Source organism: Pezoporus wallicus, unplaced genomic scaffold (assembly GCF_028554395.1).
Source record: "Pezoporus wallicus isolate ANWC-B61680 ecotype Strahan unplaced genomic scaffold, APGP_CSIRO_Pwel_v1 contig_4161, whole genome shotgun sequence".
Lineage (NCBI taxonomy): Eukaryota > Metazoa > Chordata > Aves > Psittaciformes > Psittacidae > Pezoporus > Pezoporus wallicus.
The window spans coordinates 3,417,659-3,431,435 of record NW_026639584.1 but is presented as its reverse complement, the minus strand read 5'-3'; the positions used below and the strand labels follow the sequence as shown (position 1 = coordinate 3,431,435).

The following is a 13,777-nucleotide window of genomic DNA, read 5'->3' as shown; positions in this document are numbered from 1 at the left end:
CATGTCTGAGGCTCCTTTTCACTGCTGCCTCTGTATTAATTGAAGTTGCTGCTTTCCTCCTGGCCTTGCTAAGAATCTGTACACAGTTGTATAGGTTGACTTCAGCTTGTGCCCAAGCAGTTTGTTTTTCACTTGTTTCGTGATCTACTTTGCTTTAGTGCTCCTTTTTTGGGTAACATTGGTGCCATCACAGATCTATAGCAAAGGAGGAGGGAAAATTTAAGGTTAGATAACAGTCAACAAACATTTCGTTACACTTCACAGAAAAAAGTGTTCTGCGCAGTATCTGGAAGGAACATTGCATAGAACAGGATGCCCTAGGCTCCCCCGTGGGCAGGTCACTCAGAAGGGGAAGGTTATAGCTGCAGGAATTCCGCTCCGAAGCGGTGCAGTGCAGTTCGCTGAGGTGTTTCTAACTTGTGGCACACAGACGGAAGCAATGTTCGAACGGGCCGGGGCTTCCCCCGTGATTCGATTTCGCCGCTCGCAACCCGCGGCTGAGGAGGGGGCCGGAGGTGCGGGGCGCGGAGGGGCCGCGCTCGCCTTCGCCCGCGCTGCCTCAGCGCCGCCGCCTCCCCGCGGCTCCGGCGGGACTGGGCCGGCCGGGGCCGCGGCCTCCCCTCCGTCCTTCCCTGTCGCTCAAGCGGCGGGACGGGCGCCCTGCCGCCCGCTCGCCCCCCCGCCGGCCCCGCTCCCGCACCGCTGCGGCAGCGCTCGGCCGGGGCAGCGCGGGCGCTCCGCCGGGAGAAAGGCGGGATGCGCTGAGCCCCGCTCTGCGCGGGGCCGGGCACAGGGAGCAAGGGCGCCCGCGGAGCGCCGCTGGGCCGGGGCTGAGGGACCGAGGCGCCGCCGCCGCCCGCGGCCGCCCCTCACCGCGCCGCCGCCCGGCCCCGGTAGCGCGCGGGGGCCCTGCGCGCGCGCGGCCGGGTGCCGAGCGCGGGGATTGGCTGGCGGCCGCGGCGCGTGCAGCCGGGTCCGGCGGGGCTGCAGCCAGAGCGCGGCTGGCGCGAGAGGGGACGGGGCCCGCGCTCCCTCCGCAGCCGCGGCCCCTCCGCGCCGCCGCCGGGGCTGTGGGAAGCTGCGGGGCCGCTCCCGCAGCTCCGGTCCCCGGGGGAGGGACGGGACGGGAGGGGAAGGAAAGGGGGGGCCCCTCGCCTGTGGAGGAATCCGCACCGGTGCTAAGTTATCTCCCAGAGACGGTGTGAGGCACTCGGGCTGCTCAACCTGCTGCCGCCGCCGCTGCCGGTAAACGCTCTTCACTTCTTACTCGCCTACATGCTCAGGGCTCTCCTCACCGCTCTCCATTCGGCAGCAGCGCCTGGAGCTGCAGCGTTTCTGTCTCTGTCGCTCCCTTCCTTTCCACCTCTTCCCCCCGCATCCCCTGTAATTGTGTTACTGGAGTTGACAACTTCTGATGTGTGTCTTGAAACCAGGCAGTCAGTGTTTGCTTTCCCGGAGCCGCTTAATTCAGCAGTTGGAGAGGTCATCAGTTGCGTGAGTTCCAGGGAGAGGATTCTCTGTGCCTCTGCAATAAGTGCTGCTGCTGCTGCTTTTCTGCCCATTAATTCTCATCCCCGATCGCTGGTATTTCTGTTACTGTTACCGTGTTTTAATGTTGCCTTTGTTCTTTAAGCTTTTTCCTTTTTGTTTGTTTGTTTTTTGATTGGTTTGTTTTGAGGTTTGGGTGTTTTGTTGTTTTTGTTTGTTTGTTTGTTTGTGTTTTTTCTTTTCTTTTTCCCGTTTCTTCTGGGATTGAAGTACAATATTTTTTTATTTTTTTCCCCAGTTTTTGCCAACAGTGTGAAAAGGTGTCACTGATTCAGAAACTATTGTCCACAGTGCGTCTTGGTTGGGAACAGGCAGAGCGAAGGCAGGCATTTGTATTCCAAAAGGGAATTAAAACAAATGCTGCTTTGCATCATTGCTGCGGATTTGCAGGGAGCAGTAAGGGTCTATAACACTGTGTTGTTTGCTAAGATAATAAACGTAGAAGCGCTTTGGTGTGTCACATCTAGCCCTGCGATTGAGCTGGTTCGAAATTGCACTTAATAATACATTGAGAGCTGTGGAGGAAGCTGGCACGTAGCGCGTCCATCGCTGAGACAATGTACCGGCGTCGTGCGCTGACACAGCCCAGTCCTGTCAGACCTTCCCTGGAGTGCCAGTGGACAAGATGCTGCTCGGTGCCTTGGGTACACCCAAACTGACATTTAAATAAGGTGGCTTAAGGGATGTGGTTTGAGCTCTTAACTCTTATCTCTGAACCAGACTCCCTTTTCAACACTTCTTGTTAGGATGCTTGTAAATGCCAGTGTAAATGTTTGTCTGTAGCAGTTTCGGATGATTTAATACTACTGATGTCTTAATACAGGATTTTTGTGCCTTTTTTTAATTTTTTTCCATTCTTAAGTGTTCTGTCCTCTTAAAAGTCTCAAAATGTAATGGCAAGTATTGTCTGTGTGTGTGTATACGTGTGTACATCAGTAGTTATGTATTTATATGGATAATGTTTGCCTCGTACTCATTTAAATTTACCAAACCTTGTATGACATGGAGAAAACAGGTATTAGAACAGAAATGCAGAAACACAGAATTAAATGAGACTTCATTTAAAATGTTTACTTGAATAGTTAAAATATTATATAAGACCAAAGAAATTTCAAATGCATGCGTTGTAAAAAAGCAAAGTGTAGAAGTAGTAGTATTGAGGCAATTTAAGAAAATCAGCCTGGACTGAAAGAATAGAGAGTGCAAGCTGTCAGTAAGTATGTGCAGCTATCTACTATCCTCATAGAGCACTATGGAATGCTGCATAAAATCTGATGTAGGTAAAAAATGTACTCTTTGTTAAGCGCAGAGTTAATGACAGAGTAATCACCTGTTAATGTGGTTACTTGATGCAAGTTTAATAGTGAGCCTGGGTCGTACAGTCTCAAAAGTTTTTCTTCAAGCTTCAGAAGAATTTAGAGAGAGGTGATTCTTCCTTCAAGATATTTGTGTTGTCCTTCAGATTATACTGACTGGAGGAACTGGTGCATCTTCACCGTACAGAACAATGACAGGTATTTTCCTAAGGGGCTTATGTAAGTGCGAGGTAAAGTGGCTTTTTACAAGGGGCTGACAGCCTGGACATAGGTGGCATTTCTTGTGCTGTCAGGGTTCTAAATATATGCAAACTATGTATTTGGGCATAATTTTCCTATTCATTGGCAAATCAGTAACCAGGTTGATGATTAATTTTTCTTGACCCATATGCTGAGTTTTGTAGTCACTGAGTAATAAATAAAAACTGTTCCATAATACACTGCTATTGATTGTATGGTATTCAAAAAGCCAGCTGTGAGGTCTGAACTTTAATTCATTTTGAGAGGAAAACTTTTTTAGTTGAGGTTTCTTCATGTTCTGGCAACATCCAAGTGCTCACAGAAGTATTTTTTTTTTATTACAGTTGTTAACACATGTTCAACATATTTAAAAAAAATAATAAAAAAAAAGAAAAGAAAATAAAAAACCCAAAAGCTTTGATCGAAATAATAGTTTAGAATTTTTTTTCTGTTATCTTTAAACATTTCCTCTTAAGACAGTGCTCATATGAATCCAGTAGTCTTTTAATTCTCTATGTGCTTATTTTTCATCTGGATAATGAAAATAAAATAATTGTGTTTCTGTGTCATTAGTTTTCTAGTGTTACTGTAGCTTGGGAAAAAACGACATGTGAGCACACTAGTGATGTTATCCTCCAATTAAGTTGAACTGTATTTTAATTTTTAATATTTTGTACTAGAAGTCAAAGAGCTGCATGAGAAAATAGAGGTCACATGTGATTAACAGGAGCAGGAGCATTGATTTGAGGGGACTAACAGTTAAATTTCTTTGCCTTTTTAAAGAGTGTTTTTATTTCTGGGAAACGCAGCAATACATATCTATCAACTTGTGTCATATTATGGTCATGGCTTTGGCATTTTCCTGTCAAATACTGTTGTTTTTCTCTTTGCAGTCAAAGAAAATTTCTGGTGGCCAGTATTACTGTTAGAGTAAGTAATGGTGTAAAATGGGATAGTGATCTTGTGCTTAAAATTATTTAGAACAACATGGAAAAGGGAAAGTGTTTGTTCAGTTCAGTCAAGGTCAATGTCTAGACTTTCTTGTCTGAGAGGTCAAAATAAACTGAAGGTCAAATTAGATGGAGACAAAGCTCAGGCCACTGTTAGACTACTCAAGTCAATATACCGATGTTTGAAAAGCTGTTTCATGTTTGTCTGCAGTTTACTGTGAATTTAATCCCTCAATCCTTAATGTTTTTGGCACAAGGCGCATTTAGGAGCAGCACCTCTGAAGTCCGTGCTTAAAGATAAAAAAAATGAAAAATTATTGGACTGATCCTTTAAATAATAATATTCTTCTATATAAATGGATAGTTCTAAAAAGTCTGCCCTCCCCCACCCTGGACCTGTAACAGGAAATAGAACCTTAGAATATAAATTAGAATTCTTTCTACTGAACTGATTAAGATATGAGATATTTCAGTCCTAGCTTGTTTTTTTCACGTTAGTATTTAATGGAAATGGCAAGTTTTTTCCAGGCTTTTTTTCTTTTTAACTAATAATTTCACAAGATCTTTATCAGGAAGAATAGCTTTATGTAATTCTGTGCTATAATAGAAAAGATAGCTTTGCTGATACTACACATCTGCAGAGTGGGTTCATACTTTCTGACCTGAGGTGCCATGTCCCAGAGCCAACAGATAGTGACTCATCTTTCTAATTTCTTCCAGCACAAAACAGCTCCTGTACAGCGTACCTTTAGTTTATATGTAGGAGGTAGATATGAAATTACTCTGGCTGCATCACACTATTCCAACCACAGACTGGACCAACTTTGTGTCCTGGTCATCTCTGTAGCCTCAAAGAGCTCCTTGTCCTGATTCTTACTCTGAGTCACTTGGCTGAGCAGCTACAGGAAGATGTAGAACATGCTCTGCAGTACAGCCTCACCTAATCCACATACAGATTTAAAAGATACTTTGGGGCATTCTCTGTTAGCTGAATTTTGTCTCACAGTTATTGCTCTGCATTGGGATCTCATAATGCTGCTGAAGTTCAAATACATTGTTTTAAATCCACCTTGCTGACTAACTCAATATTATCAGACTTCTTTGGATAAGCAGGAAGCGCACTAAGCTTAGATAGTATTCACTTTTTATTATTTTTTAAATAGATTCTTTTTGGTTGAATTGATTGACGTCCAGTGCCAAATAGTAATAAATTGTCTACTTTCATGTTATTGCTGAACATTAATAGCCTAGTAGTCATCCAAATAGGGTTGTAATTATAAGATTTTCAGCAGCAAGCTGCACAACACTGAATTATAAACTTCTGTTTCGCTGAGCAAGTTGTGAATGGATCCATGATGCTCACACTCCCTTACACCAGTGGCCATATTCAGACACATTCGGGGGGAATAATTCAGGAGACAAGTGATCTTAAGTCATGCTTCTTTCTTTAACTCAGGACCAGCTTTTGAGGAAAATACGTTTTACTGTCTGCTGAATGGAAAGCAAAATTGCACTGAGGTCAGGGGGGGGCTTGGCTTTGGGGTTTGGGGATTCTTTTTGTTTTGGGTTTGTGTGGTTTGTGTGTGTGTGTTGGTTATGGGGTTTGGGGTTTGCTTCTTTTGTTCATTTTTTTTACTATGATGTCAGTCAATTAATATGGAGAAATTAAAAAAAAACAAAGTAGCCCCCTTTTTTGTTTTAGATAATAAAGTGTTTATTCTAGTTTTGTCTTAAGGGACTTTTTTCACAACATAAATGCATGCATTTAGCAAAAATGTAAACTGTAACCCTTCGGAACTACAAACCTCCATTAGGATTGTATAAAATACATGAGTAGATGCTCTTGAAGGATTTTCTTACTAATTTGGGGCACACCATAGCTGCCTTTATGTCTTTAGTAGGAGATTTAGAGCTTTCAGTTGGTCTCAATTCTCCAGATTTATCTGCAGCTTTTTAGCCCATGCAGACAAGGAAAGCACCAGGGATTGTCTGGAGGGGTGCACAAGCCTACCGAAATCATTAAGACACTTTAGGAGTATGGAAATAACTTCTGGAGAAAGTCCTTGTGGAAGGTACTGTGGGAAGTGTGTGGAGGGGCAGAACTGGCACCCAGTATAAGTGATAGGAACAAAACTGCCTTCTCTTGCTTATCCTTACTTATGGAAGGCTTCTGTGTGACCAGTGATACAAGCTAGTATAAAGGCATTGAACTACAGTCTGGGAGACTCGTAGAAGGTTTTCATATAACCCCAGACTGGCTTGGGTTGGAAGGGACCGTAAAGCTCATTCAGTTCCAACCCCTGCCACGGGCAGGGACACCTTCCAGTAGACCAGGTTGTTCTGAGCCTCGTTCAACCTGGTGGATATGAGTCCAAGTCTGCCAAATTTAAGTGCAGCACCTTAGCGTTGTGAGTAGCTTCTTACATCTGTGTGCATATGGTCAAGAGCAAAGAGAGGCTGTCTCCATGTGTGTGTTCTGTGGTTGGCTGTGTAAGAATCTGGGTGCCTCCTGGGAAGTTTTATGTGTGTTCCCTTAAATCTTAATATGAAAATCTATTTTTTTAATTATATACTTGCAATATTAAATGACTTTTCTGCGCTGAATTAAAACAAGTCCTATGCAGCTTAATACACTTAAAGAATACATTAAAAAATAAATTTCATTAGAAGTGTCTACATTAGAAATGCCTGTTGGTGCACACTGCCTAGTTCTGCTGTCACTGTGTAGATACTTACTTTCACCATTATGGCTGAATTAAGCATTTAAAGAATATTACTTTTCATTGTAGTATTTCATATTTCATAGATTTCAGGTTTGGCTGTGCTTGTGTGCAGGTTGTTGGTGCATTTGGTTTTGGTTTTGTGACCACAGATGCTCAGAAGTCCACAGATTTGGCAAGAGTATAGTCTGAAACACAGAACTTTCTCTCAAGGCATGTTTTCTTCTCCAGGCATTTATTCTAACTTTTCTCTACATAGTTTTGATACAGAGAAAATGTTTTTATCATTGTTTGTAGTTTTTGAGAGTGAGCTATGGCTGGTATACTAGTTTTGCATGAGAACATACAAATCTGAACATCCACAAAACCCATAAGAGGATGGGGAAATCATTTTTTCTTAAACATAAGTAGAGTTGAAACCTGTAACTATGGCTGTAAGTAAACACAACAAGAAAGTGATTTGTAATTTTAATGATCTTGCAACTGTTTGATTTTCCTGAGTGTCTCTATTACGTGTGTACAGTTACCTAAACCTTGACTGAGTTTATGGACACATTTGTGTGAGACATGAAGGTCTGCTAGCAATGAAGGTAGTCCATGGCAAATGGTTTTGATCTGGTTTTGGAACATGTGGCCTAAATATCAGCTAAAGAGCGCTGGCAAAGACTGCTGAGGGAAAGTGCAAGTGTGCAGATCGCTGTTGGAAATGAAGCAATAGAGAACAGATTTTTAATGAAAGTTGAGTGTTTAGGGATGAATGGGTACCGCTTAAGATGATCAAAACTTCCTCTTAGCTTTACTCAGTGCACATCTGGACTTCATCCTCCATCTGTAGCTATGGAAAATCCTTGAGAAAGCCTCCTGCATCTAGGCATTTCAGTTAAGTCACTTGAAACAAATGCGTATGTTTGGTGGTTAGGTCTTTTCAGGAACGATGAGAAGTAGACCATCAGGTAGATTATTAATAAACTAAAAAGCAGTGTATGGCAACAAAGATTTGTGTATAGCTTGGTCACAAAAGGAACTAAACCTTTCGTTTAGTGAGAAGTGAACTGGCTTTAGTGGTCTCCCTGCACAGACACTAACTAAATCTTCTCTTTTTTTCCTTTCTCTCCAGCTGCTTGTTGTAGGCACAGAGCAGTTTTAGAAAAATTCTCTTAGTGCCATGCGAAGTTTGGAGGTCACAGCTTTATTAACCAGTGCTGAAGTACCTGGTATTCCAGTGCAAATCTTAGCTGACACCAATGGCCCCAGCTATGGAATAAAGAGCAAGCTGTGCAGCTGACTGTCTTTCAGCTTTCCTACATGCTAAGGGATGCTGACTGAAATCCAGAACACTGTCACCTTCTTTTTTTCTGTGGAACCTACTTCAGGTTGAGAGATGACATGAGAGTGGAGCTGCACAGAACATATCTTTTCAGAAGACCGTGTCAGTGGTCAGGTCCAATGCCTAAGTGACTCACTTGCTGCAGCATTTTCCTAGGGAATCAAACTCACAGCTCTTTCAGTAATCCTTCTGAAAAAGGCCCTCTGGAGGGTGGAAGTATCTTCATGGTACTTTGTTTCCTCATCACAGGGCAAAGGAGAGAAGTAGTCTCTTTCAGCTTACGACATTGATACCCAGCATGCTTCCATTGGTAACTGACCTCACTGTCACAGAAAGAAGCTGAAGTAGCAAATCCTCAGTGGATCACTGTCATTGCTGCCTCCCTTCTGCTCCTTTAGGATCATTCCCTAGCAAGGCACTACCTCCTGCTCCAGGAGCCTGGCTGCAAGCATCAGTCTCTTCCCCTCTGGGGCCAGGAAGGGGGGCAGGAGAATAACGCAGAAAAAAGTGATGTGAACATTCCTCCCCTGCCCTGGGGTCTGTCTTTTCTCTTCCCAAAGTGTACTCGTGGCCTTTGGCTCCATCACTGCATTGCTTTTACTAGGGTGAGCGCCTGTGAGGTCTGGAGCCCTGCGTTCTGCCTCAGAGCAGTGGAGGGAAGGGCTGGCAGCTCCTCCTGGTATTGTGCTCCTTGTTGCATTACCAGTGAGGATTACTAACTAATGAGTTGAATGAGAGAGACCTTTCCCTTTGCTTTCACAAGCAGCTGTCACTGCTGGAGAGAAGAAGTGGCGAGAGGTGAGAAGAACCTGTGGATTGCCTGTGGAGTATTTATTCTTCTATTGAAGCTCTAATTACCTAACTGAAACTCTTCTTCCATCTCTCCAGCAATCCCAGGGGCCTCCATAGTTTTTCTAGTTCAGCTGGCATTCTGTATCAGCTTCCTCCAGGCTTAAATTGCCTTTCTTTTTCCTGCATTGTTCCTTTAAAGGAGCAGTAATCACTTCCCCCTGTGTTTCTCAAACTGTCCAAAATATAAGCCCTTGATAGATTGCTCTTTTACAGAGCAGCTTATGCATTTCTTCAGTGCTTGTCACTCTTTGCCCATAACCTTCTCTGACTGCAAGTATTGGAGTTTATACGTTATCAGTTCTTCAGCTCTTGAACTTAGCATGTGTTACAAGATTAAGATTTATAATTGTACCCCAGTTAGTTTAAGGGCAGCTTGTAGATGGCCTTTTCGCTTTGCACTGGGTACTGAGGTAGGGAGAGCTGTGTCATTCTGTTTGCCTCAGCAGTCTTCTCAGGGAACATCAGAATTCAGGTTCTGTTAATACTCCCAACACAGATGGTCATTCCCTTCTTTCCTGGGGATGCCGTGCAAGGGAGACAGCCATGACTCTTTTTAATTCCCTTGCTGTTATAGAAAAGAAGCAGTATGAGGTGTGGAATTTAGATCTCTTGAAAAGCTGCTCTGATTGCTGCTTCGTACTACCTCCATTTGCCAAAGATTTTCCGTCTAGCCCTGAATACCAAATAGTCTCTGATTATTGAAATCTTCCTGACCTCTAGAACAGTGTGCTAGAAGTCCTATGTATAGTCATATTGGGTTAGTGCAAGTAAGGCTGAAACCTGGTGAGGATTCCAAAAATCTGTAGGCAGTTTCCCTGAAAACAAATTAACTCTCCATATGAATTGTAGAGTAGGAATGTCTTTAAATTTGCAACATATCATTGCTTAGATACAACAACAGCTAAGCCTGAATTACCTACATTTGAATATTAGGGTTTGATCCTGTGAATAGTCATTCTTGGCTTGCTGTTGTTCAAATGAGTGTATGTGAAGAAGCATCACCTGTGTAAGGCAAGCTTTGCTAGGACACGTTTTTCCCCTGTCATCCATTTGCAGTTTAGTTTAACTGATGGATTTGAAGGAAGGACATTGAAAAGATAGTTAGATGTCACTTTTATCTTGCTAATGAAATGCTGTTTAGTACTTAGTAGGCCATAATATTGCTACAGCAGGACCTATTCCTTATAGCTACCAGGTTTTATTTTGAAACCAAGCAGCAACAAGCATATATGAGCTTGAATTTGTGGCAGTTCAAGTTAAAGGATACCTTGCAATGACTGCAGTGACTTTGGATCCAACTTTGGTCATACATGCTGCTTTTTTAGCAGGGTAGGGAGGTTAGGTTTCTGTGTTTCTAAGTGCTTCCTTTTAAAGGAGAAGAAAAAAGATGGGGCCTGGCACCACTTATTTCACAAACAGCTACAGAAGTTAAATAAAAAAAGACGACATGCTCGGTTTAAGATTGCTCTCCAGTTAGGTGGTGCAAACAAGTAAAATCGGGGGCCTCTGCTGGTGATTCGAGAGCAGCTATGTGTTGCTTCACCCATGTCCTACCTTGTTTGCAAAAGGAGCGTTGGCAGCTGCAGGACTCTGGCTGCAGTGCTCTTTCCTGGGTCCAGGTGGTGACCTAGCAAAAATGAGGATTAAAATCTTTATTGCTTGTCTTCCTTCTCACTTCACTTATCTGCTCTAAACTTAACTCTGCAAAGGTGTATTTTAAGCTCTGACACATAAGCTCCATGACCAAGGGTTATTTGAGTTGGTTCAGTCAGTTCATGAATATTCTGGAGCATAATTCCGCAGATTTATTATGAAGAGGTCTGTTCGTGTCAGAAGTCACTCTGTGCATGTCACTGTGTACTTTAAAGTAATGCTTTCAGTGTCAGGTGGTTGGGTGCTGAATTTACCACTTTTATGCCATGGCGCTACAAGGAATCTCTTTGGTTGGCTGGTGGTACTTTTTCTCCCTTTCATCTTCTCCCCCGTTCCATACCCTGCTCCCCTCAGCCAGGACATTGGTGGGGAAGGTTTTACAGGTATAATTTCATTTTTGTAGTTGACTAATTATCTGATAGCCAGAAGTTGTGTGAATACTTGGTGCTATTTCTTCTGTTATGTATGAGATCTCATTTGTGTCTATTACTAGTAGATTATAGCTAAATGCTGAATGTTATAAATGAATGTTTATTTCCACTTTGATTACTCTGGAAGTCCATAGAGCTGCTATTCATCTTCTCTACTTAGCAGTTATTCAACATATCAGTTTGCTCACATAGTAAATCTGTACTAGCTTTTTGTATTATGGAGAACAGTCCTTCCTTTAGTAGGGAAGCAGTGGTGCAGGATAAGCTAATGCACTGAAAACCAGGTTTATTTATTATTGTTGCAGTCCCACAGATAAGGGCATGGATCTGTTGCCTCTGTTGCCTCTGAACAGCAGACAAGAGTTCTGCTGGGCAGTTCACTCACTCAGTAGATCCATTTGAGAACTGGATTTGCTTCCTGGAATGTATCAGTTTTGTGGAGAGGTGCATGCCTTTATGTTTGCTAATTGTGCACCTTTTGCCATTGTGATTTTTTTTTTTTTAATTGCGAATGTGTCAATTAGAAATGGTTTTGGAAGATGATAGAAGTTGGATGAGGTTCCAGTCGTGTAGGAGGGAAAGAAAAATTAATCCAATTTTTAATTTCAGATAAACAGCTTTATTATAGAGGCTATCTTCTCCATTTGCGATTAGTCTGAACATGGACAAGAGTCTTCCAAAGTAACTAAAATGGCTATATTACGTTTGAAATATATGGTACTTAGGTGGGCTGTTCACTGATTGCTTTTAACACACTATGGGACCATATTCTTCTTTAAATTACCAAGGCTTAGGTTCAGTAGAATAATGAGTGCCCAGCCTAGAGCTTCTCTTTAAACTTCTGTGAGATGCAAGTCCTTTGGTGAGCAAGTCCCTCCCCTGGGGACCATGGCCATGTCCTGTAGTGCAGGAACACCTGTGCTTCTGCCAGATGAAAACTGGGTGGCAGCACTAGAATCCCTTGTTCACCATTTCCTTGCTATCTTTGGGGATCTATGTTGACTAAAAGCTGAAATTCTGGAATACGAGAGCTGAGCTCCTCTTACTACTAGGATGTACCTGGAAAGGACTGTTTCAGTCTTCTCAGGACTTAAACCATTATCCCTGTGGATAATGGAATACACTGTCTCAATAGGAAGCATGTTTGTGGGAAAACAGAGTAAGTTATACCTTGGAGCTACTTGCTTTTCTTCAGCAATCTGTTTATAGATGTCTCCAAGCCTGCTGTATATTAACAAAGCCCTGTTATTCAAGGCTTTGTGAGATGGATTTGTACACTTTTATTAGCAGAGACTAGTTTCTTTTTCCATTAGATAGACTGCCCCCGCCTCATCATGTGTGTCACTGTTAAAGCTCACTTCCAAGACACTATTACCTTCTTTTTTAAGTACCATGACTTATAAAGGCAAAGACATTCTACCTACATAAAAAACATGGCATCAAAGGAACTCTTAACTTGGCTCCCCAATTCCTACCTACCACTTCCACAATCTTTGAGTTCTATTCATCTTAGTTCCAAGGTACCCAGGACTTCTCCTCAGACCTTCTCAGTTTTCTGTTTTCCCACCTCCTGGCAGAAATTCCAGGCCAGAAATTCAATTTGTTTGTTTTGTTTTTTTTTTCCACAGTCACCGCAATCCTTCATTTCATATACCCTTTGCACAGCCCTGCACTCTAAGGACTTCCTTAAAGCTTGCATTGTTTTCACTGAGAGAGATTGAGGGTACAAATTAGAGAAAAGAAACAAACTCAAAACCCGGACTCCCCTTTCAAATGATACCAGTAGCAAAGCATTGGGATAGTATATCTGTGGGTGCTGTGAAATCCTCACTGTTACTGATATTACAGTACAGGCTAGACAAACATCCATCTAGGATGATAGTATTACCATTGATGCTGTCTTGCACTTATGGGACAATTTAGGCAGCCTTGCAGTGGACATTTCTCCCAGTTGTACTTTTCTGCAGTGTGCTGGGCTAGCACTTTATAATAGAAATAGGTGGACCTAAACAGATGTCTACAAAAAAAAACCCTCCAACTTTTTTTCCAAGTATGTGTCTTAGAAATTTAATCTATTTTCTTCAAGGTACCAGACTGGAATCAGGAGTTAGGATGACTGAAAACATCGATAATTTGGAAATGGTAAAAGTCGATTATAACAGTGCTATTTGAGGTTAGATAGGTATATATATATATATATATATATATATATATGTATCTGTGCGTGCATGCATAAGGGTTTGCAACTGGGATACAAAAATCCTTGTAACTACAAGGTGGGGATATTGTGTTGTTTCTGTTAAACTGTTTTTCCCTTTAAAGGCTTCCTGTGTAAGCAAGCCCTTAATGTGTGGAAAGAGGCTAGGATCAGGACTAAGATAGCTGTTTTGCTGAGCTGTTCTGTAAGTGCTGTGACGACCTTCTGCACAGCTGAAATTTTGCACTAATAAGTATTTGTATATTCCGGGCAATTCATTTGGCATCATATATCCTAAGAATAGCACCCAAAGAGCTGGTGAGGTTTTATGAAATACCTTGTAAAGCAAATGAAAGCATCCTTACTTGGTAAATGAACCTGACATGAGAGAAATAAAAGTATAGAAAAGTAGATCATGCTTTAGGTCATACAGAAATATTGTGAGGGGAGGATAATAGAACGCACATGAAATAGAGTAGGATGAAAGATTTATAACAGCTTTGTGAGGGAATGCCCTGCCTCTTTCCTTGTTTCCCTGTATTG

General features: G+C 42.4%; 1 protein-coding gene across 2 annotated transcripts in view; it reads left to right on the top strand.

Moving 5' to 3' along the window:
- The first annotated feature begins 1,149 nt into the window (after positions 1-1,149).
- TENM2 (teneurin transmembrane protein 2) overlaps positions 1,150-13,777 on the top strand; it is a 679,035-nt gene continuing 666,407 nt past the window's right edge. Inside the window, exon 1 of one of the 2 annotated variants that reach the window (XM_057415147.1) lies at positions 1,150-1,245. The gene's annotated coding sequence lies outside the window, so the exon portion shown is untranslated. The remainder of the gene's footprint in view (positions 1,246-13,777) is intronic. The other variant, XM_057415146.1, reaches the window with a different exon arrangement.